Source organism: Balaenoptera ricei, chromosome 5, assembly GCF_028023285.1.
Source record: "Balaenoptera ricei isolate mBalRic1 chromosome 5, mBalRic1.hap2, whole genome shotgun sequence".
NCBI lineage: Eukaryota > Metazoa > Chordata > Mammalia > Artiodactyla > Balaenopteridae > Balaenoptera > Balaenoptera ricei.
In genome coordinates this window covers 138,797,267-138,821,831 of record NC_082643.1, presented here as the reverse complement: position 1 = coordinate 138,821,831, position 24,565 = coordinate 138,797,267, and the positions used below count along the sequence as shown (strand labels likewise).

General features: G+C 47.2%; 1 long non-coding RNA gene across 1 annotated transcript; it reads right to left on the bottom strand.

Annotated features, from left to right (window-relative positions):
• Window positions 1-1,028: 1,028 nt before the first annotated feature.
• On the bottom strand, window positions 1,029-12,163 carry LOC132366682 (uncharacterized). The gene is made up of 3 exons (XR_009503494.1): window positions 12,083-12,163; window positions 1,546-1,623; window positions 1,029-1,162 (listed from the first exon to the last, which is right to left on the bottom strand). It is a non-coding gene; the product is annotated as an uncharacterized LOC132366682 (long non-coding RNA).
• Between the last annotated feature and the right edge of the window lie 12,402 nt (window positions 12,164-24,565).

The following is a 24,565-nucleotide window of genomic DNA, read 5'->3' as shown; positions in this document are numbered from 1 at the left end:
GTCTTCTCCCTGTATCTCCATATCACCTTCTCTGTGTGTGTGTCTGGGTCCTAATCTCCTCTTCTTATGAGGACACCAGTCCTATTGGCTTAGGGCCCACCCTAGTGACCTCATTTTAACTTGATCACCTCTTTAAAGGTCCATCTCCAAATAGAGGCACATTCTGTGGTACAGGGGGTTAGGGCTGCAGCATCTGGATTTGGGGGAAACACAATTCAGCCCTTGGCACGGCCCCTAACCTGACCCTCGAATTCCCTATATAATGCCCCTGACAAGGAGTTTCCCCGCCTTGGCTTGCACACCTCCAGTGATAGGGAGCTCTGTACCTTCCCAGATGATAAGTGGTGGTGGTGACTTCTAGCGGGTGGGCGCCATCCTTCTGAGCAGCCCCGCGTGGAAGCTAATCCCTCTGGCCCTGGAGGAATGGAGAGGGCCATCTCACAGTCTTGAACAATTCGCAACAGGTTGGTTTCTCCCCAAACAGTGAGAGGGCTTGCTTGTTTTGGAAGACAAATTCAAAGGCAGAGACCTGTTGGTGGAGTTATCTGTGTTTTGTTATCTGCCTTGAGCAGAAGTGCTTTGGAATACCCAAACAGCATGATGCCTTGTTTGCACAGATAAACGTCAAGTCTGCAGCCAAAGGAGTTTATAAAAGAGCCACCTTGGGAGGAGGGCATGGTTTTAGGGGCGGCCACTGCGAAACTGCAAATTATTTTCTTCCCCACCCAGATGAGTTGGATTGTTCTTGTGTTATCCTAGCCAGATGGCAAAAGGCTGCCACCAGGGACGTTCTGATAGTCTTACGCGATTCAGTTTGGCTTTAAAAATCCATTCTCAGAGCTCAGCAAATGAAGCAATTTTTTTTACCCTGATGTCATTCTATTTTTACTTAAAGTTTTTTCACATTATAAATATCATACATGTTTTTTGTAGATAGTACAACAAAGCATAAAACAAAAATTACCTTTAATTCCATCTCCCAGGAACAATCGCTGTTAACATTTTGATGCATTTCTTGCATTTCTCTCTCCCTTTCCCTCCCTCTCGTCAAAGAATACAAAAATTAAAAAAAAAAGATTGCATTGTATCTCATATACCCACTAGATACGACAGATAGAGCAGTGAATGAGACAGACAAGGGCCCACCCTCTTGGAGCTCAATCTAGAGGGAGACAGAAAATAAACATATAAATGAACTTTCAGGCTGTCTCCAATTTTTCCTCTGTTGCAAACAATACTGCATTGAGCATTCTTATAGCCAAGGGCCTGAATACACACATGCTGATTGCATAAAGATAACTTTCAAAAGGTGGAATTTAGGAGACAGGATGTTTTCCATTATTAAAAAAACAAAACAAAACTGTGATGATCATCTGTATGCATATTTATATTAGTAGTGTATGGATATTACCTGATAAATACCTCTTCTGCCTGTATTAGACAGCTTTCTATTATAGATCTGTAGATTCTCTGGATTAGAACAGATTTTGCAGCTTTCCTGCCTAGGCTAACCCCTCACTCCTCTCCTTATGCAGCTTTACGTACCTCCAGGGACAGAGAGCTCATTCCTTCCTCTGGCAGTTCATTCCATCTTTGCATGGCGCTGTCCTGGGACACGTCCCCCTGTGTTGAAATGAAATGGGTCCTCCTGGGCTTCCACCACTGACCCTGGTTTTCTTGAGACCGTGCAGAGCAAATCCAGGCCTCGTTCTTGCACCAACCCTGCTGAGCCCAAGGCTAGCTCCACACAGCTCCCACCCCCTGCTGAACAGCAGTACCTCTCTTGGGATTCCACCCAGGGGTTGTCTCACCTCCCCCAGGGAGCCTTCCCTGACCAGCCCTCCCTTGAGAGCCCCATTCCCAGTCCCCGCTCCTCCGGGGAAGCACCGGCCTCTTTTCCTGCCTGTCTCCGTCTCTCGCGGCTTTAGCTCCATCTGTGCACCCCCCACCTCTCCACTGCCCTGGAAGGGCTTAGAGGTGAAGTGGGGAAGGTCAGATGATTAAAGACAGACGTATCAGGCAAGGATTCCACCCTGGGTGCCCTGATCTCATTAACGCAGTAATTGATCCATTGAATCCAGGCCTTACTGACTCATAGGTTGATTTCTCAATAGGGTGGTTGGTTTATTCATTCGTTCATCTAGTAAATCTTGACTGCGGTCTTTTTTTTTTTTTTTTTTTTAATTTTAGTGAAGTATAGTTGATGTACAATGTGTTAATTTCTGCTATACAACAAAGTGATTCAGTTATACAGATATATATATTCTTTTCCAGTATGGTTTATCCCAGGATATTAAATATAGTTCCCTGGGCTCTACAGTAGGACCTTGTTGTTGACCCGTTCTCTATACAGTAGTTGCACCTGCTCATCCAAACTCCCACTCCATCCCTCCCCCACCCCCTCCCCCTCGGCAACCACAGGACTCTTCTCTATGTCTGGGAGTCTGTTTCTGTTTCATAGATACGTTCATCTGTGTCATATTTTAGATTCGACTGTGGCGTTCTTGAGCCAGGCACCGTGCTGCGCTTTGGGGACGGGGCATGAACAAGACAGCTCTTTGATCCGTGAAGCTCACCGTCTCGAGGGACAAGACAGATGCTAAATAAATGGGGAAAATCCAACAGGGCCGCGAGACAGACAGCAGTCAATAGCGGCAGATCCCAACCCAAGGAGGAACGGCTTAAGCTCAGGCTTGCAGGCCACCGAGGGGCAGCCCCGCGAAGATCAGAGGAACAGCCCATGCAAAGGCCCAGCGTCCGAGTGGGCTCGGCATGTGCCAGGCTCAGAGGGAAGCCTGCCCTTGAGCGAGCTGACTGGCGGCCCTGCCTGAGGAACACGTGTTTTGCCCTTAACAAATCACCCCCTAATTCCAAGGGGCTGCCAACGGGGAGGTGCCCCGTCTCCAGCCACACGCAGCGCGCGTGTCTTCCTGGAAACCGGTAAAGGCAGCCGCCCCCAGCTCGCAGAACCTCCTCCCAGAGAGGCCGCAGGGGCGGGGGCTGAGCCGAGGGAAGAACAGGGCCGCATTGTGAGTGTCCCACAGGCCGCTGTGGCCAAACAGAAGGCCCGAGTGTGTCCAGGGCGGGCAGGCGGGAGCTCAGAATTGCTCAGGGAGCCCTCAGTCTCCAGGCCAAGTGTGCGGCCAGGAAGAAACAGGTCTTTATTACAGGGAGGCCCGGCACGGCCTGAAACGGAGGACTCGCCGGGCTGTCCATCTGCAACCTTCCCGAGGCTTCACAGGGGTGGGGACTGGACACAGAGCCACAGGCGAGTATAGACACAGCGAGTCTGCATTTATGATCCACGGGGTGTTCACACACACACACACACACACACACACACACACACGCCTGGCTCCCTTCCCTCTGTTGCAGCAAAAAGAGAAGTGAAGTCTTCCCTTCCCTGAGAACAAGGAAGATAAAGGGAACAATAAACAGGCTAGAGAAGAAACATAACGTGGCCTGAAAGAGTTAATCACTCCTTGGTTTACTTTAACATGTTGCTAATTTGTAGTAAATAGATTTGTACTTTACAAAGCTAACCTCACTCCCTGACACTATGTGATTTACATTCGGTACCCATCACCCCTAACTCTGTGTGAGTTACATCCCCTGCCTCTCACCCCCTAACCTTATTATGTCCCTGCACTTACATTCTATATGCCCCTGGTAAGAAATCACCCCCTGTAGTTTTTGCATTTCAGAAACAAGGTCACCGGCCAATAAACCAGAGGCAAACGGACACAATTACCAGACTGCTGGACCCCAATTACTGGGGCGGCCTGACGCCACCTATGACTGTTTTGAAATAATGCAAAGGAAAGGAAGAATGCAAGACCTTCACTGCTTTGCTCCTTATCCTATACCCCGGACTTCTAGCCCCACATATTAAATCTTCCCTGATTCCCAAGGAGGGAGGGCACAGCTCTGGAGGCGGTAGCCTGCTGTGTCTTCCCTTCTGCCTGGCAGAAAAATAAAGCCATCTCTCTCTCTTCCTCCCAAATCCCTGTCTCTGTTTCTGTTCGGCCTCGGTGCACAGGGAAGCTGATACTTCGGCAACAAAATGGGGGCTCGTCCGGGGTCTGCTGGCGGGCAGGCAGCCCCGCAGGGCCCCTCGGCTTGATCGGAAGCTCGGGGATATCTCTCTGCACGCCAGGCTCCTTCGGGAGAGCGGAGGGTTGGAGGATTTCTCTGAGGCCGGATCGCCAGGGAGTCCCTGCCGCAGGGCTGTGCCCCATCACACCCGGCCTGTCGACTCGGCGGCGGAGCTCCGAGGCTGCGGCGGAGGACGGGGGAGAGGCTGACCTAGCAGCTGCCGAGGCTCCTTTTGCCTTGAGGACACCTTCTCTTCTCTTGGCCGCGCCGGCCTGGACTTCCGCTCCGAGAAAACACTGAATATTGGAGGATCAGAAAGAGGGCGTAGGAAAGTCGCGACGCACCCGTCAGCACCTACGGTGAGTCTCCCGGACTGCGCTCCGTGACCTTGGACGGTCCCCTTAAGGGGAACTAAGGTACCAATTTGAGGATTTCTCTGCAAAGGGAAATCCTGATGTGGAATGCTCCCTGCAAAGGGAGATTCTGATGTAAGACGCCGCTTTGGGGCAACGGTCCAGGTCGAGTGGGACTCGGAAATCACGTTTGGGCGGGTCTCCGCCATATGTTTCTCTTTTTCTTTTTTGAGCATCCCTTTGCTGTTTCCTTTTATGGTTTATGTTTTATGTGTGACTTCCAGCTGATGAGGTGAAGGTTTATGTTTTGATTTGAGCGTGCTAATATCAAACGTCTGTTACCAACTGCTCGAGCCAAAATGGGAAGCGCTTCCTCTAAGGTTCCACCCACCTGGGAACACTTAGGGAAAATTTTGAATGACTGGTGGACCTATAGCTATGATCCAATGACAAAGAAAAATGGCCTGAAAATGGGTCTCCTACAATTAGATCTTTATTGCCACAGGATGGGAAAAATGGACTGAGGTTCCCTTATGTTCAGGACTTTATGCCCCTTTTATTATAATCCTGCTGTAGGTAGCTCCATAATCAAAAGCCTGAGGAATCAGGAAAAAAAAAAAAGAAAGAAAAGAAAAGAAACAAAAGTCTCCTGACATTCTAAATGATCCTCTTCTAACTTCTCCCAACTCTCAGGGGAGTGGGAAGGTTCCCCAAGTCCTGCAAGTTCCCTTACTTCGCATATTCTTCTGATCAAACTAAGACCGCACCTCCCCAGAGGGACAATCCCTGCTGGGACAACATTTTATCAGCCAGTCTGCCCCTGTTATCAGAGCCAATTTGAGCATTATCTGGTTTAAATTTTAGCTGTGAAACCATGACCACAGAAAAAGAAAGATGATTTTTGACAGTATGGCCACAATACTCTTTAGGCTCTGGAGAAAACTGGTTAAAATAAAGCTTTTCTTAAAAGTGCAAAACCAGTTCTTTTTGCATGTGCAATTAGAAAAAGCTAGCTTGTTAAAATACTTTTCTTCAAAATTCTGACCCTGAGAGAACAAAAATACGCCTAGGACAAAGCTTGAAGTTAACTCTTATCGTTTCCTTGAGCTACAAACACAGCCCACTTTGCCTGAGACTTCAGCCTTGGGTTAATTAGTAGAACTTCAAGCCAAGAAAAAAAAAAAAAAAAGAGGCAAAGAGACATTTTAAATCTCAAGTGGAAACTATGAGATCTCTGTCTGTCTGGATATCTGTGTATGTCTCAGTATATGTTTCTGTCTTTGGATAATATTGCTGAGGTTAATTTGTAAATGAGCTCTATTTAATTGGCTTAAAAGAAAAGTAAGCACATACAAATCAAACAATTCTAAATACAAGAAAAATTAAATAAATTTCAGGTTCATGTGACCTGGGAAATATTCAGTATTAAATTAAAACCTGGTATTAATGTTTGTTTGTTAATCTAATTAATATAGACATGTCTTTAGAGCCATCAACATTAAGTATAATACTTTTATTGTGCCTAGGTTTAATATAAACTAAATAAGATCTTATTATATCTGTTACAAATTTGTCAGCAATGAAAATAACTCGATGTGAAGAAACTTTTAAGAAAAAAAATTGCAAATGAGATAAGAGCTTTGGGTGAACTTTTTAGGAATACTTATGTTGTAGGAATATTTACTTAAGAATGATCTCTCCAGATATTCGACAACTTGAAAATTTAGAGTTGTGCTAAATTAAGTTAAAAGATGGAAGTTATTAAATAACTAGGCCATTTCCAAATAAAATAAGATACTGAAACATTAATTACTGAACATTGGCTTCCTTGTACAGAGAAACAAAAGGTTTAGAACTATTAAAAAATGTGTTTGGTGCCACACTGAGATATTTTCTATAAGAAAGCACATTCTTTAAATGTTATTATTTGGATGTACATTTACCAATCTACAGAGTGCTGATATAAAGGACAGTTCATGGTTGCTTAAGGAAAGTAGGATGTGTGTTTTTAGTAAAGAAGGTATGAGGAATGGAATTGCATTTTATTAAGGGAAAAGGAAGTAGGTCTGATTTACAGGTGGCTGTTTCTGAATGGGAAAATAAAGTGATGGATACAGAAAGTGATAAAAAAGGTTTGTGGAAAGTGGACCCTGAGAAAAGAGTTTTATGCATGGTACAAGTTTTCTTAAGGTGTTGAACTGCCTTGGATGACAAATTTTAAGCTTCTTTACCTTTTAAGTGATCAGTTCGATATTTGCCTTTAAATCTTTTATTGTCACTTTGGCTAAGTGAAAAACAATTGTTTCACAGCAATGTATGATCTTATCTGACTGAGTGTTCTAAACCCTTTTGTTTTTTTGATAAAACTTCCCAAATCAAATTGTAATGAAGTTTCTTTGACCTCTAGCTAACTTTGGGGTGCTTCAAAGGGCCTCTGAAACATCCCAAAGAGAGATGTTACACTAATTAGGTTCATTTGGTATAAAATTACATGGGAAGTGTTGTCAAATGTGTAATAAATCTTCTTAGGTTAGATTGTATGGTACTTGTTACTAATATAGATATTCTAGAAATTATATGGAGTTTCAAAAAAATTCTGATATGTCCTGGTAAAATGTTATCAGTCATAATTCTAGTTATTATCTTAAGCGTCATATGTCACAACAGTAACCAAGTTACCTTGTAAGTTACATTGTAATCAGATTTTTAAACTTGCCATACGTCTTTTGTCATTATAGACACTTACAGTTTCACTCTGAAGCTTTTGCAAAGATGCTTCCTCTTTAAGAAGATTTATAAAAAGGACTTTTGGATAAATACAAGTTTCTGACTTTCAGACCATAATGCTAAACTGGATATAAAGAAGCTCTTCTCCTCAAGCTACTTATGGTTTACAACAATTTGGTAATTTACACCTACGGGTAAAATTAAAACATTTATTTTTTCTCTCTATCTGCTCCCTCCAGAGATTGGAAACTCTTAGGCCCCCAGCACCTTTATCAGATAAATTAGGAAGGCTACCTCACTAACAGGTACAGAAATCTCAAGGTATTTTCGGGACCTTGAAAAGGGAGGAATTCACCTAGATCTGGTAAGCGAAATCTGTGACAAGCCTTTGGTGTGACTTTCCTGAGAGGTCTTTTAAAAGTTCAGTCTGAGACTCCTTATAAAAGTTTCAGGAAGCAAAAAGCCTAGATGATAAATTACAGTTATATAAATCATCAGGCCAAGTTTATTGAGACCAGACTGAAATTTGGTTCTCTCTCTCTGTTAAGAGAACAAAGTTTTCTTGGGATGCTGCTTTAATAACAGACTATGTAAATTTCTTTGCCTTTAAGTGATTTACATTTGCTTTTAAAATCTTTTGTTACTTAGGTAAAGTAAATAAGTATTATTTCACAATGATCTATGAAGATCATGGCACACGTAAATAAAGTTCATTCTGCTTCTAAATTAACCTCTCATTGTCAGACTTTTGCCATCCTGATTGTCCTTAAAACATGAAAACAGGGGCTTCCCTGGTGGCGCAGTGGTTGAGAATCTGCCTGCTAATGCAGGGGACACGGGTTCGAGCCCTGGTCTGACACGGGTTCGAGCCCTGGTCTGGGAAGATCCCACATGCCGCGGAGCAACTAGGCCCGTGAGCCACAGCTACTGAGCCTGCGCGTCTGGAGCCTGTGCTCTGCAACAAGAGAGGCCGCGATAGTGAGAGGCCCGTGCACCGCGATGAAGAGTGGCCCCTGCTCGCCGCAACTAAAAGCCCTCGCACAGAAACGAAGACCCAACACAGCCAAAAATAAACAAATAAATAAATTAATAAATTAATTTAAAAAAAAACAACAAAAAAACATGAAAACAGTCTACTCCTAAATCAGGGAATTTAAAATGGGTAAACAATAGCTGTAAATCAAACAGTCAGGGCTACGGAAAATCCAAGACGGCTGCTTGGCTTTTTCCGGCTCCCTGATAAACCTTATTTTTTATTTGATGGGATAAAGCCTTCCCTGGTTGCAGGGTTAATGCCCTCACAATGAAGAAAAAAAATTCTGTTTTACTGAATATTAAATTCTAGTTTTGTTAATTAAGGTCTGTGTTTACCAAGACTCACTTCCCAGATAGTTCCTTGCAGTTATGTTATATTGCTAAAAAGTTTAATTGAATTATTAAAGGACACTCTAAGTTTGTTTCTAAAGCTTATCTCAGTAATTTTTCTTTGGATGAAGATCAGATACCCCACGACCTACAACCAGGGGATTATACATACTGGAAAAGACATAATTTAAAGGACTATCTCCAAACTGGATGGAAGGACCCTTATCAGGTACTCTGAACTAGCTCATACACAGTAAAACTAAAAGGAATTAACTCTTGGATTAATTTCCACTCACAAAGTGCCCCTGCACTGGACTGGCCTATAGAGAGGATGGCTGACCTCAAAATCACCTTAAAACAACGCTGAAACAGAGGAGAAACTACACTCACATCAGGATGAGAAAAAGACAACATCAGAAGTAGACAGCTTACCCAAGATCCTGGACCTGACTCATATGCTCATTTACAATGTTTTCTTGACTTCTTGGACCTTTGCATATGAATCAAATGTTTTTCTATCATAGGCAGGATGCTATGCTAGTTTTAAAAATCAATCCAATTGTTGGGTTTGTGGCCAATTACCTATGTCTAGTACTTCTGGGTTACCTGAGTGGATTTCTCTACTCCAAGGCTCTAATTGGCTGACTCTTAGGAAATTTATCTTAAAAGGAAAATTATAGTCATGTTCAGGCCACTATTGATATGACTAGATGAGATCCCCTCCCCTGACCAATTAATAATACCTGCTCTGACCCTGACCATAAATATGAATTTTCCTCTATTACTCAAAGTTCAATCAGAGCAACAAGCAAAATTTCAGCCAAGGAATAAAACCTCCCACAATTATGGGATGGATTTATGTAACTAACACCAGGCTATGGTAATTTAAGGTTCAAGGCTCCTCTAAAGGCTGGGGACAATTAAATCATACTAAAGATAATCAGTCTAGTAACACTAAAAAACTGGGCTGAGTACCTTACAGACAATGCCAATATATAATTTCCCTGAAGAATAGGGATTGGTACAGAACAGACTAAGTCAGACGACCTGGGATATACTGGGCTGCCCCTAATGGAAGTTCTTGGCTGAATTCTTACTTATGACTTTATTAATACTGCCAGCTATGTTATTTGTATTTTGCCTATTTCCAAAAATTTATTGTTTCTTATGTTACCAAGTGTGTGACCGAGCCTCTGATAAAATGATGATATATAGTTCCATATGAGATCAATGATTGCAATAGTCTAACTCTAGATATAAGAAGAAGCAACAAGAGGGAATACTGTCCTGGACCATAAGATACTAGGAAGACAGGTGGTCCAGAGACTTTTGGATACTAGTAAAGACCTAGTCCAGTAATAGCCCATGGAATGGCCTATCAGCAAAATCTTCACCAGACCTGGAAAGGAGCATTCCTAACACCATGGGACAAAATGGTCAGGAAATGCTCCAAACCATGGTTGAAACTACAACCATAAAGGGGCCCTGCTGACTGAAAACTGACACTTGCCATCTACTTCTACAAGGATTAAATCATGAGCTGTTGTAGCTGGTGACCTTCAACACCCTCTACAAGGACTTCAGGGTGGAGAGCTGAAATGAGGGACTCTGTGCTCTGGGAAAAACTGACAGGATAGGCTTTCAGATAGTTAACTAATTTCAGGAGAAGATCTTACGAGCCCCAATTCTTGCATCTTCTCATACCCAGAGAAACACTGACATCATGAACGGTGACACTATGGTGTGATTTTAGGCAAGTTCTTTTATTGCTAAGAACTTGAGTTTTCTGAGCTGTTTTAGATATGGGATGCCACCGGCCAATTTCAAAACAACGTCTGCTGACAGCTGGTAACTGCAACCTTACTTCTTAAAGGTCTCCTCTTGTAGCTATTACACTTTGAGACGATAAAATTGCTTTAGACCATATGTTAACAAAAAGAGAAAACACATATGTAGTGACCAATAGCTCCTGTTATTTATATATTAATACCACATCAAAGGTTAAAACCTACTTTGATGAAACTAGATAACCGGCTACCTGGCTACAAGTCTCCCCAAAGCACCAGGCCTAGACTGGGTTTCAGGCTTATTCTCCTAAAAAGAAATGAGATCTATTTTGTCTATTAATGTTTAGGTTGTCACGCCTCCAAATACTTCTAACAGGGTCTGTTACACCTACATCAATCAAACTGGGCTAATAGAAGAGGACATAAAATTATATATATCACCAAATGGCTCCATTCCTTTAGACAGGGTAACACAAGCACTGACTCTATCTAGATCAGGATCAAAATTACTACCAAATGTTACATGGCTCTTCATCCTGCTTGGGCCCCCAGCTACAATAATTCTTTTATTAATCTTTGGCCTCTGTTTTATAAACTACTTGCTAAGTTCTGTCTCTTCCAGATTACAATAGGTTCACATCAAGATAATGATGATGCAAAGATTCCAGCCATTTCTCAGAACAGATCCTGCCAAAACAACAACAGAAGTCACCCTGGGGCCCTTAATAAGACAGGGCGAGAGCTCTGTGACCCCAACTAGGTAGGGTCTACGAACCCCTTGCCAGCCTGAGGAAGCTGCAGAAGACAGACCGTCGTCCCTCATCCTCCCAGTAAAGATTTCTTGGGGTTCACGTCTCTCAGGGGGGATTTGAAATAGGAGATAGATGGGCCCCTGGGCCGGACAGCTGGTGTTTGTCAAGTGGAGCAAAACTGAAGTTTTGTCCTCAGCCAGACGAGAACGACGCCCGTTTCCCTTCCTCCATTGATACGGAGGGAATGAACTAGCAGTGGGGAATTTGTTGCAGCAGAAATAGAAATGAAGTTTTCCCTCCCCTGAGAACAAGGGAAATAAAGGGAACAGTGAACAGGCTAGAGAAGAAACATAACCTGGCCTGAAAGAGTTAATCACGCCTTGGTTTACTTTAACCATCACTAATTTGTAGTAACTAGATTTGTACTTTACAAGGCTAACCTCACTCCCTGACACTATGTGATTTACATTCGGTACCCATCACCCCTAACTCTGTGTGAGTTACATCCCCTGCCTCTCACCCCCTAACCTTATTATGTCCCTGCACTTACATTCTATATGCCCCTGGTAAGAAATCACCCCCTGTAGTTTTTGCATTTCAGAAACAAGGTCACCGGCCAATAAACCAGAGGCAAACGGACACAATTACCAGACTGCTGGACCCCAATTACTGGGGCGGCCTGACGCCACCTATGACTGTTTTGAAATAATGCAAAGGAAAGGAAGAATGCAAGACCTTCACTGCTTTGCTCCTTATCCTATACCCCGGACTTCTAGCCCCACATATTAAATCTTCCCTGATTCCCAAGGAGGGAGGGCACAGCTCTGGAGGCGGCAGACTGCTGTGTCTTCCCTTCTGCCTGGCAGAAAAATAAAGCCATCTCTCTCTTCCTCCCAAATCCCTGTCTCTATTTCTGTTTGGCCTCGGTGCACAGGGAAGCTGATACTTCGGCAACACCCCCTCCTCCCTCCCCTCGCTCAGAGAGAATTTCTAAAATCCTTACTTGAAAGGTGCTGGCTGGTGAATAATGCCGACCACGTGAGGGCCTCTGTGCCCCGGGGCTCAGGTGCTCTTCAACAATCCCATGAAGCAGGTGCCTTCAGAAACGCCACTCTGCAGACGAGGAAACTGAGGGTCAGAGAGGGTCTGGGACTTGGCCGGGTTCACAGCTGGTAAATGATGGACAGGTATGGAACCCAGGCCTGTCTGAGCCCTGTACCCATGTATTTCACCACCATGGGGTGCGTGTGTGCACGCACGTGTGTGCGTGTCTGGTTGTTCCAGGGGGCATTCAGAAATCCGACTTGGTCAGGACGACACGCAGGGTGGGCTTACTCCCTGCAACTGTCGGGGAAAAGTACCCTCTAAGTGCCCCCTGTCAGTGACCAGAACAGAGCGCCTGCTTCAGTCTGGGGCATTTCCTTCATGGGGTCAAGGGTCTGGGGAGCTGGGTCAGCCCCTGGAAGGCTGGTGGGCAGGAAACGGAACAGAGCCCTGGGGGGCGGGGGGGGGGAGGGAGGGGGGGAGGGGAGAGAAGGGGAGGGGAGGGGGAGCCTGCTGAACCTCCCCACCCTAAGGCAGACCCACCCACCAGGGGAGGGGGATCCAGTGTTTATGGGGCTGTAACCCCCTCACAGTTCACTGGCCTCTGACCGGGACCCTCCCCCCACTCACCCCCCATCCCCCGTCCTCAGAGAGTCTCTCAATCAAGTCCACCCCAGTCCGCTCCGCCCTTCGCCTTGTTTAGAGCTCCCCGGGGACAAATTCCAAGGTTGCTGGGCCCGCCCCTTCTCTCCCTCGCCTTCCGCCTGCCCCGACTTTGGACTTGGCACTTTCAGGACTCTCTCCGTGCCTGTGCTCCTGCGGACGCTCTGCCGGCATCCATGCCCCGACTGCTCCACCGGGAGGGAGAGGGGGAGGGGGAGGGGGAGGACCCCACCCGAGGGTCCCGCCCAAGGGTCCCGCCCCTCCGCCCGGCCCCCAGGCCCTTGCGCTTCCCCTGCCCAGTGCTGGTCACAGTGGGGATGGGTGACTCCGCTGTCCCACTCCTGGGCTGCTCCCCTCCCAAGGGTAGGATGGGGGTCCCATTACTCTGGCTGTGGAACAAATTACCCCAAGACTTCGTGACCTGAAACCACCACTTCTTAAACTCACAGATTCCGTGGGCTGGGAGTTTGGGCTTGTCTGGGGCCTCAGCTGGAGTCACCTGGAGGTTTGTTCAGGTCGCGCGGTCGATGCTGGCTGTCCAGTGGGCCCTCCACGTGGGCTAGCGGGGGGGCGGGCAGCACCCACTTCAAGACGTAGCCGGTCTGGGACTTCCCTGGCGGTCCAGTGGTTAGGACTCTGCACTTCCACTAAAGGGGTTGCGGGTTCCATCCCTGGTGGGGGAACGAAGATCCCACCTGCCATCAGCCAAAAAAAAAAAAGGTGGAGGGGCGCTCCAAGGGGTGGGGGGCATGGACCTCCCCGACTGCTTGGTGGGAGCTGTGTAGGGAGGGTCGTTTAGGAAGATACAGGGCCAGCCCCCAGCAGGTTCTCAGGACGTTTCTGCTGCTCTGTTGAGCCCACATAGCCCCGCTGCAGCTTCCAGAAGAGGAAACTGAGGCCCAGGGTACTCGCTCAAGGCCCTCAGGTGTGGGACGCCAGTTCCACTGCAGGACACTGCCCCCTAGTGGCCAGAGGCGGCACGTCCAGGAGCCGAGGCCTGAGAGCCTGCGTGGACGGGGGGCGTGGACGGGGGGCTGGGGCGGGGGCTGGCCCTGCCCCTCCTGGACCAGCGGGCAAACTCCTGAACCTCGGCAGGTTCCGCAGAGTGGGGTCAGCGCACATTTATGTCATCAGTCTCGGTCATCCTGGTGACCCTCCCATCAGTGACATCCTTAGAGATCTCCACTAGAGGCAGTGTGGTACAGACTGGACCTGCTGAGTGGCCGTGGGGTGACCAGATGGTCACAGGGTTAAAGTCCACTCTGATTTATTTGGGGAAGCCATCAGTGACTCCCGCGGTCCCCAGGATAAAGGCCACAGTCTTTGAAGTGGCTTGGGAGGCCCCACCCACCCCCATCCTCCCCCTCAACCTCAAATTGTCAAGACCCCAGAGGTTCCCACCACTTGAAGTCCACCAGCAGAACAAGAGGCCCAGGTTCTGCAGGCCTGTGGGAGCCAGACCAACCGCCCAGCTGCAGGTTCCTTGCTCCCATCTCGTGCTTAGCCTATTTTTTTTTCTTTTAAAAATGTAAAATGCAGTTTGCCAAACTGAATTATTGTTAAGTTGATTGCACAATGATGACCCCACTGTATTATATGCTCTCTCTGTCTCTGGCTCTGTGTGTTTGCACTTGCTGTTCCCTCTGCCAGGACTGCCCTTCCCCTCAAATCTCTCTCTGGCAAACTTCTACTCATCTGGCAAGGTTCAGCTCAGTCATCACCTCCTCCAGGGAGCCTTCCCTGACTGCCCACCCTAACCCCGGACCTCATATAGAAGGCCAAGTTTTTTCTTGTGACAACCTAGATGATTCTTTAGCTGTCTCTCTCCTCACTGTCCCTTGAGGTCAGGGACTGGGTCTTATTCACATCTGTGTCCTCCATGGCCAGGCCAGCACCCAGGACGTGTTATGAACTCAAAACAGTGTTTGTTGAGTGAATGAATAAAGAATTGCCTGTAGAAATGAGACCATCCAGGGGCGTGGTTAAGAGCTCAGATGCTGGAACCAGCCCGCCTGGGTCCAACTTCCATTTTTGCCACTAACAGGCTGTGTGACCTTAGATGCTTTCCTTGGCTTCTCTGGGCCTCAATCATCTCAAAGGCTAGGAGAGTCTGAAAGGAGTGGGCCAGCTCTTATCCATGCATTTTCATCCAGCAGTGAGTATTTTTTTTTTATCCCAGCTGATTCTAAGACTGGGAGGAAACATTAAAAAGTATAAAATACAATGGGAACACTGACATGGAGAAAGCGCCCTGGAGCCTTGACGTAGCTGGGTGTGGCCGAGAGCAGGTCCCCTCCCTGCTCCCTTCCGGGAAATGTAAGTCCTGCCCTTCTGAAGTGCTAACTATGGGCCAGAAAATCGATTAGCTCATTGAATCCTCACGTGATCCTTCATGAGTTTGATCATTGACATTTTATAGATGGGGAAACTGTTTCCCAGGGGAAGACAGCTGCAAAGTGGCGGAGCTGGGATTTGAACCCACGCAGTCTGGCCCTTGAACCAGTCACTCAGCCGCTTCACTGTACCACCCACCCGTTGTGTGCCATTCCCTGCCTTCTCAAGATTCAGCCTCCCGCCCCCGTGGCTGGGTCTCCCAAAGCCCTCACATTCCTCTGTACTTCAGTATGCAGTGGACTGTGTGTCAACACACATGCACACGCACATACACGCACACGCGCGTGTATCTCCACCTGAAAGAGTGTGGCTTTCTGTCCTCTCTCTGTGCAAGGGTCCTAGGTGAGCTCCACTGTCACTGTCCCAGGTTTATCCAGCGAAAGTCAGGACAAATGGCCAGGAAGTGGAATCCCCACACGCAGGGAAGAAACACCCGACACCAGGGCCTTCGTCCCTGCCTTCACTCGAAACCTCACCGAGGCACTGGTGCCACCCCTTGTTGTTCCCTGTGCCTTAGCTGCTCTGCTCCCAATCACGGTCGGGCTGTCTCCCTCTCCTGGTTCAGGTCTCAGCATGGATGATACCACCTGCCAGAGGCCCTCTCCATCCTGGACCACCCCGGGAGTGGGGGGACGGGGGCGTGGGGTGGCGTGGTGGTCCACGGGCGTGGCTGGAGTGGTTTCCAGTATGCAGGGCACCTCCGCTCACAGCCACATTAGAAGCAAATGACATCTTCTCTGTGCTTCTGCTCCCCATCTGAAAAGTGGGGATCACCTCTGGGTCCTCACCTGGTAGAGTCTATGCTGGCTGTGGCATGTGGAGAGAGGCAGAAGGGAATCGCTGCCCAGGGTCCCTGGGAGTTGAGGCCACAGAGCCCAGGGTCCTGGTGCCCGGAGCAGAGCATCCAGCCAGCACAGAGCCTGGAACCTGGGGGAGAGGAAAGGGGTCAAGGCCTCTTCCTTAGAAGGGAAGACAGACGTCGTGAGACCAAAAGGAATGAACTCTGGACACAGCCTGGGTGGAGCTCAGGGGCTTGTGCTGTGTGGACAAAGCCACTGTCAAAAGAGCACACGCTGTGATTCCATTTACATAACACTCTCAAAATTAACAACAACTATGTGTGTGTGTGTGTGTGTGTGTATGTGTGTGTGTATGTGTGTGTGTATATATGTGTGTGTGTGTATATAAGTGTGTGTGTATATGTGTGTGTGTGTATATATGTGTGTGTGTGTGTATATAAGTATGTGTGTGTGTGTGTGTGTGTGTGTGTGTGTGTGTGTGTGTGTGTATGGTACTGTGGAGAGCAGATCAGTGGTTGCCAGGGGTTGGGATAGAGAGGGGGATGGCCATAGGGAATAGCATAAGGGAATTTTTTGGAATGATGGAGCAGTTCTGTGTCCTGATTGGGGTGGTGGTTACACAAATCTATGTGCAATAAAATTCATAGAACTATATACAAAGAGAAAAGTAAGTGCATGGAAAAACAGGAGAATTCCAAATAAGGTCTGTGGTTTAGTTAGTAGTATCATGCCAGTGTCAATTTCCAGGTCTTGGCCATGGCATTATGGTTTTGTAAGATGCTGTCACTGGGGGAGCTGGGTGAAGGGCACACGAGAGCTCTCTGAATTATTTTCGCAACTTCTCTGCAAGTCTAAAACTACTTCAAAGTAAAAACGCTAGGACTACTTCATCCAACAACAGCAGAATATATACTCTTCTCAAGTTCACATGGAACATTCACCAAGATAGACCGCAAAATACACCTTAAATTTAAAAGAATACAGATTGGGAATTCCCTGGCGGTCCAGTGGTTAGGACTCTGTGCTTCCACTGCAGGGGGAATGGGTTCGATCCCTGGCTGGGGAATTAAGATCCTGCAAGCTGTGCGGTGCGGCCAGAAAAATAAATAAATAAAAATTTAAAAATTAAAAAAATAAAAATAAAAGAATACAGATCATATAATGTATACTCTCAGATCTCAATGGAATTAAACTAGAAATCAGTAACAGAAAGATAGTAGGAAAAGCCCAAGATACTTGGAGATTAAACAACACTCTTCTAAATAACACATGAGTCAAAGAAGAAATCTCAAGAGAAATATTAAAAGATTTTGAACTAAATGAGAGTGAAAATGCAACTTACCAGAATTTGTGGGATGCAATGAAAGCACTTCTCAGAGGGAAATTTATAGAATTGAATGTATCTATTAGAAGACACATCTAAAATCAATCATTTCAGCTTTTAGAAAAAGAAGAGCAAATTCAATCCAGAGTAAGCATAGATGACCAACAGGGACCCGAAAAGATGCTCAGCATCACTAATCGCCAGGGAAATGCAAACCAAAACCACAGGGAGATGTCACCTCACCCCGGTCAGAATGGCCGTAATTCCGTAACTCCACCCAGCTGAGAAATGAACCAGGGGTGCCCGAGGCTCGCACACAGTAGCCTGATAAATCACTCCTCCTCCTGGCTGGTGGGGGAGAAGGTGAACAGGAAGACAGGAGAACGGAGCGCCCGCTACGGTTGTTGTTATCCCTGGTGGCACTTCCCCATCATCACCGTCACCATCTACCCTGAGAAACCTTTGCCTCCTCACCACCTCACGCCATCAGGATGGCCATTGTCAGAACATGTGTCGAGGAGGATGTGCAGGAACTGGGACCCTCATGCACTGATGGTGGGGTTGTCAATAGAGCAGCTGGGTGGGAAACAGTATGGTGGTTCCTCAAAAAAATTGAAAATAGAGCTAGTGGGAAGCAGCCACATAGCACAGGGCAATCAGCTTGGTGCTTTGTGACCACCTAGAGGGGTGGGACAGGGAGGGTGGGAGGGAGGGAGATGCAAGAGGGAAGAGATATGGGAACATACGTATATGTATAACTGATTCACTTTGTTATAAAGCAGAAACTAACACACCATTGTAAAGCAATTATACTTCAATAAAGATGTCTAAAAAAAAAAAAAAAAATGAAAATAGAACCACCATGTGATCCAGCAGTTCTACTTTCAGGAATATATCCCCCAAGATTGAAAACAGGATCTCAAAGAGATATTTATACCCCCATGTTCATAGCAGTGTTATTCATGATGGCCAAAAGGTGGAAGCCGCCCAAGTGCCCATCAACAGATGGATGGATATCAGGAATTCCCTGGCGGCCCAGTGGTTAGGACTTGGTGCTTTTGTAACAGGGAAGAGCCAATCCTGACTCCATGTTGGATCCGCTTCTTTACTTTAACCTTTGCTTCCCGTTGCTTTTGTTCACTAAAAGGATACCGCCTATACATAATGGCCTGCTTCGGGGAACCCTGCCCCTCCGCCTGAATGTTAAACCAAAGTGCCTTTGGTCAGGGAAGCATCCTGACTCTGTCCACCTGTGAATGGCTGCAAGAAAGATGAAATTAACACACCGCTCCCCGAAGCTGGCCATTCCAGGAGATATTTGCCAGACTTATGGTCTTTTTACTTTACTTCCCCACCTCCTCTCCCTCTCTGTTCTCTAAAAGAAACTGGCATCCAAACCCTGAGAAGATGGTGTTTTGGAGGCATTAGTCTGCCATCTTCTCCGTCTGCCGGCTTTCCAAATAAAGTCATATCCCTTGCCTCAGCACCTCGTCTCCCGATTTATTGGCCTGTCGTGCGGAGAGCAGGGCGAGCTTGGACTCGGTAACACTTTCACTGCTGTGAGCCCGGGGTTCGATCCCTGGTTGGGGAACTAAGATCCCGCAAGTCACATGGCATGGCCAAAAACAAAAACAAAAAAACAGATGGATGGATAAGCAAAGTGTGGTCTATCCACACAATGCAATATGATTTAGCCTTAAAAAGGAAGGAAATCCTGTCACACACTACAACAGGAATGAAACTTGAAGACATTACGCTCAGTGAAATAAGCCAGTCACAAAAAGACAACTTACGTGATTGTGCTCATATGAGGTCCTTCCTTAGAGCAGTCAAATCCACAGAGACAGAAGCTGTAATGGTGGCCCCCAGGGGCTGGGGGAGGGGAGGGAGTGCAGAGGTGTTTCACGGGGACAGAGTTTCTGTTTTGCAAAATGAAGAGTTGTGGAGATGCAGGGTGTTGATGGCTGTACAGCAGTGTGAATGTACTTAATGCCGCTGAACTGGACACTGAGAAGTGGTTACGATGGTAGATTTATATTATGTGTATTTTACCACGATTTTTGTTTTGGAAAAAAGAATAAAAACCATGATCGAACTAAAAAATCAGTTAACAAAAATAAAAGGACACTTACATTCACCACTTAGATGCCTTCCTGAACAATCTTATAAAGCAGTAGTGCTGGCACTTGAAACTCAGGTGTCCCAAACTACTGAGAATTGTGGCACCACTAACACCCCCCCCCCAAACCTCCCACCCTGCTGGTTCTTGTCTCAATTAATAGTGTCACAGGGAACAATGTGCTGTTAAGAAAGTCTGTGGGTAAGCATTTTCACAATCTAGAAAGTGACAGATATTTGGGGGTGAGGGGAAAGGAAGGTGACGTGTGTGTGTGTGTGTGTGTGTGTGCATGTGGTGGGGGGGGGTGTCTTTTTTTTTTCCAAGAAAAGCCTGAAATCGCTTTTCTGGTTTTGCCAGGGCAAGGAGCTGAGTTAACATCGCAGGAGCCTGAAGGATGGGGCCCTCGCCATTTCCGCCCTCCTGGTTCTCTGCGTCCTGCTTATCCTCCTGTCTGTCCCCTTTCATTCATCCAGCAGACACGTTTGGAGTGCCTACCCTGCCCCCAGCATGGCGGCAGGTGCCACTGATCCAGGGCTGCACAAAACGGACAAAGACCACTCTCCCCGCCCTAGCAGGGGAGACAGAAAAAACAAGCAAACAGATAAATAAGTGTGCTCATTCCGGTAGAGAGAAGAGCTGCGAGGAGAGCAAGTAGGGCGCGGGGCATTGTCGTCAGCTACCACGTCCACCCTCCCGCGCCCCGGGCAACAAGAGCAGCCAGCTGTGCCTTGGAGTACAGCTGTGGTCCTCACACTGTGAGCCCCTTGGGCGGACAGGGCCTGGTGGCTCTGACTGCCCAGGCCTGGTGTGTTTATTTCCTGAAGGCTGGGCTGGACCAGCTGCTTTCAGGCGGCTGTTCCTGTTCCCACAGCTCCCTCTGCTGGAAAGGAGCTGCTCCTGCAGCCGAGGGCAATCCCGTAGTTACAGGGGCGACAGTTCCCGGTTATTCCCTTCCTCTGGCCCCAGGGTCTCATGTGACCACAGACTGACCCCTGCCCTTTGAGGATGAAAATCGTAACGAAAAATCTCTCATTCTAAAAGGAATGCATTTCCTTCTCTATTACTGGGACTAAGGATTTAGGTCACTGTGTAAAATATTTTTTTAACAAATAGTTTTTAAGTTTTTGACTTTTTCTAAGTCTCTTTAGAAAGATAGTTCTACAAGTTCTATGTCAATACCCCTGAGGCACGGTTAAGAACGCAGCCTTCTTGGAGCCCACAGGATTGCTTGTACGGATTTAAAAGGTTCAGTCCATGAAATTTGGATTGGATTAGGTTGGTGTCTGACCTTCTCTCCCACTGGCCTGTCAAGCTCTTGGGAGAAGAGCCACGTCTTATTTCCCTTGGGGTCCTCAGCCCTCCTGTGGTGATTGATTTCCCAGCAAACATGTGATTGAGTTACTATATCCGCTTGCCTCCTATTCCTTTTGGGGTGCCTGGTTTTCGTCTAGCTGTTCATTCTCTCCGCCAGTCTGAGTCATTCATTCAACAGGTATCTGAGTGTGCCGGGCACAGTGAGAATACAGCCGAGGAGAAGCGGGACTGCCAGAGCCCATGCAGCCTGGAGGTGGGCCGACAGTCATCTAATAAAGACCCAGACGCAGTGGTGGTGAGTGCTATGAGGGGAACACGCTGGGCATCTCCCAGGATCCAGGTGAAGCTGGAGAGACGTGAATGAGCAAGAGGAGAGAGGCCCAGGACCAGTGAGGGCGTAGGGGCCAGATCCCGCAGGCCTGGCAGGCCATAGGACAGATTTTGGATTTTATTCAAACATAACAAGAGAAACTGATGGGAGTTTCAGGCAAAACCCAATCTATCTGATTTCTGGAAAGACCCCTTGCGCCGCTGTGTGCTATATGAAAAGTGGCTTGGAGAGGGGATGGGGGAAGCAGGAAACCACTTGAGGGCTGAGTGGCTCAGGTGAGACGGGGTGGCGGTGGGGACAGACACAGAGGATGCCCTGGGGATGTTTTCGGGGGGTGCTGGGAGGCACACTGATGAACTGGTTGTGCGCTCTTACTATTCACAGCACATCACTCCTAGTCAAAGTCCTTAGAAGATACTGCCATGAGTTCATGAGGCAAAGCTCCTGGTAAAGAAAGTAGGGGTGACGAGGCAGACAGGACAGATGTCAGACCTGGGTCATTCTTCTGTCTCCAGAATGGAGGTTGGGGGAGGCAGGCATACCCCACTCTAGCTGGCACTGCCCCCTTCAGACCTCCTGGTTCCCTCCTCTCCCACCCCTGACCAGCTGGAGAGTTAAGAGGGCCCTTCTGGATCTCAGAAAACTGTCCTTCCACCTCTTCTTAAGTCAGTAACAAGTTGAGAAGTTGCAGCTGCACTGCACTTGCTTGTGACTTGTGTCACAGCCAAGGACGGCTGGTGACGTGGACCCTGTCTGCCACCCTGAGCCCACCTTTCTCTTTACTCTCAGCAGCTGGAAGAAATCCCTATGAAATAACGCTTCACCTCTTCCTATGCTGTCCCTTCTGACAGCTGTTTAGCTAAGCTAGTTTAAAACTTTAAGTTCCAGACCATTATTAGTTTTTTCCTCTCAGTATGTCCCTCGTATGTCCCGAGCTGACTCCAGGACCCCTATTCTCACGTTCATGATGGACACACCTCCTCACATACAGTCCAAGGCTCATATTCCTGAAAGTTCTGGCTTGGAGGATAAAAAGCCACAAGGTGCTTACCACCTTATTTCATGTGTGAATTTTATTTATTTATTTGGTTGTTCCGGGTCTTAGTTGCTGCACGTGGGCTCCTTAGTTGTGGCATGCGAACTGTTAGCTGCGGCATGCATGTGGGATCTAGTTCCCTGACTAGGGATCGAACCCGGGCCCCCTGCATTGGGAGCGTGGAGTCTTCGCCACTGCGCCACCAGGGAAGTCCCACATGTGTGAATTTTATGTGTGAATAAATAGCACCCAATTTTATGTGTGCTTCCAGGGCGACTCCTGTGTGCCCGAGGCTGCCTTTGGACGGACGAGGGGATGTCCTAGGTACCCCTGAAAGCTCTAAGTGGCTACTGTGCTCTTGGGTGTAGGAACGAAGAACAAGCTAACTGCACAGGGAACTCTACTCAATACTCTGTAATGACCTATATGGGAAAAGAATCTAAAAAAAACAGTGGTTGTATGTGTATGTATAGCTGATTCACTGTGCTGTACAGCAGAAACTAACACAACATTGTACATCAACTAGACTCCAATAAAAATTTTTTTAAAAAAAAGCTAATCGACTCTAGGGTGACTGGTGGTGTGCTCCTCTCAACCTTTATTCGACCCCATGCTCATCCCTGCTTATTCTTCTAGCAAGTGGGGGAACTCTAGACCCCAGCAGCAGAGACAGTCTGCAGGAGTCACCAGAATGACAACACACCCCGCTCTCCCCCAGCCTCAGCACTGGCGGCCTCCCTCCCAACTTGCTACTGGCTTAGGAAGAGGTGGAAGGACAGTTTTCCGAGATCCAGAAGGGCCCTCTTAACTCTCCAGCTGGTCAGGGGTGGGAGGAGGGAACCTGGAGGAGGTCTGAAGGGGGCAGTGCCAAACAGAGCGGGGTGTGCCTTGCTCCCCCAACCTCCGTTCTGGAGACAGAAGAATGACCCGGGTCTAACATCTGCCTTGTACCGTGCAAACCAGCTCCCAGTCCCCATTCCCCACGAGGCCCTGCACTAACCTCTATGTAGAAACCTCAGAAACAACACCAGATGACTAAGAGAATTTCAGAACCCAAGGTCCCTTAGAGATAAGGTGCACAGATAATGATGTAAATTATCTTCCAGGGCTTCCCTGGTGGCGCAGTGGTTAGGAATCCGCCTGCCAATGCAGGGGACATGGGTTCGAGCCCTGGTCTGGAAAGATCCCACATGCCGCGGAGCAACTAAGCCCGTGCGCCACAAATACTGAGCCTGCGCTCTAGAGCCCGTGTGCTACAACTACTAAAGCCCGTGCGCCTAGAGCCCGTGCTCCGCAGCACGAGAAGCCACCACAATGAGAAGCCCGCGCACCGTGACAGAGGGCCCGCGTGCAGCAACAAAGACCCAACGCAGCCAAAAATAAATAAATAAGTAAATTTATTTAAAAAAAAAAATTACCTTCCAAACCACAACTTTTAGGGAATTCCCTGATGGTCCAGTGGTTAGGATATTGTGCTTTCACTGCGGACGGCCCGAGTTCCATCCCTGGTCGGGGAACTAAGATCCCGCAAACTGCATGGTGTGGCAATAAATAAATAGCCTATTATTAGCTTTAAAACTGTTAAACTGAATTTCATTCTTTTACTGGTTATTATACTTCTAATTTTATCAACCCAATTTACTTTTTTGTAGGTAATGAATGCAAATATCTAATATTATATATTCCTAATTAACTTTTACTTTATAGCACACTTGTTAACTTATGCTTTCTGGAATTTGGGGTTCCTATTATGCAGATATTAAATCTCACCTTTAACAATTATTCTAACTTTTCGTAATTTGTCTTAATTACTACTTTTTTTTTTTTTGGGCTGTGTTGGGTCTTCGTTGCTGGACTCGGGTTTTCTCTGGTTGCAGCGAGCGGGGACTACTCTTCATTGTGGTGCGCGAGCTTCTCATTGCAGTGGCTTCTCTTGTTGCGGAGCACGGGCTCTAGGCGCGTGGGCTTCAGTAGTTGCAGCATGCGGGCTCAGTAGTTGTGGCGCATGGCTTAGTTGCTCCGCAGCATGTGGGATCTTCCCGGACCAGGGATCGAACCTGTGTCCCCTGCATTGGCAGGCGGATTCTTATCCACTGTGCCATCAGGGAAGTCCCCTAGCTACTTTTTAATATTAACCACAAATTAAAAAACCATTTTAGTAATACACATGTTATGTAAGGAAACTATTTTCATATTCAGTGAATATGCAATAGGCATATACTAATTACTTACAGCAGGTACCCAGCAGTCGCCAAATACTTAATGTAGGTTACCTGTTCTTTCCACTTCTAAATTCAGGAGTTCTTTAATTTGTAATCACTGAACTACCTGAATAAAAAATGTAAATGTGTGGGACTTCCCTGGTGGTGCAGTGGTTAAGAATCTGCCTGCCAATGCAGGGGACACGGGTTCGAGCCCTGGTCCGGGAAGATCCCACATGCCGCGGAGCACCTAAGCCCGT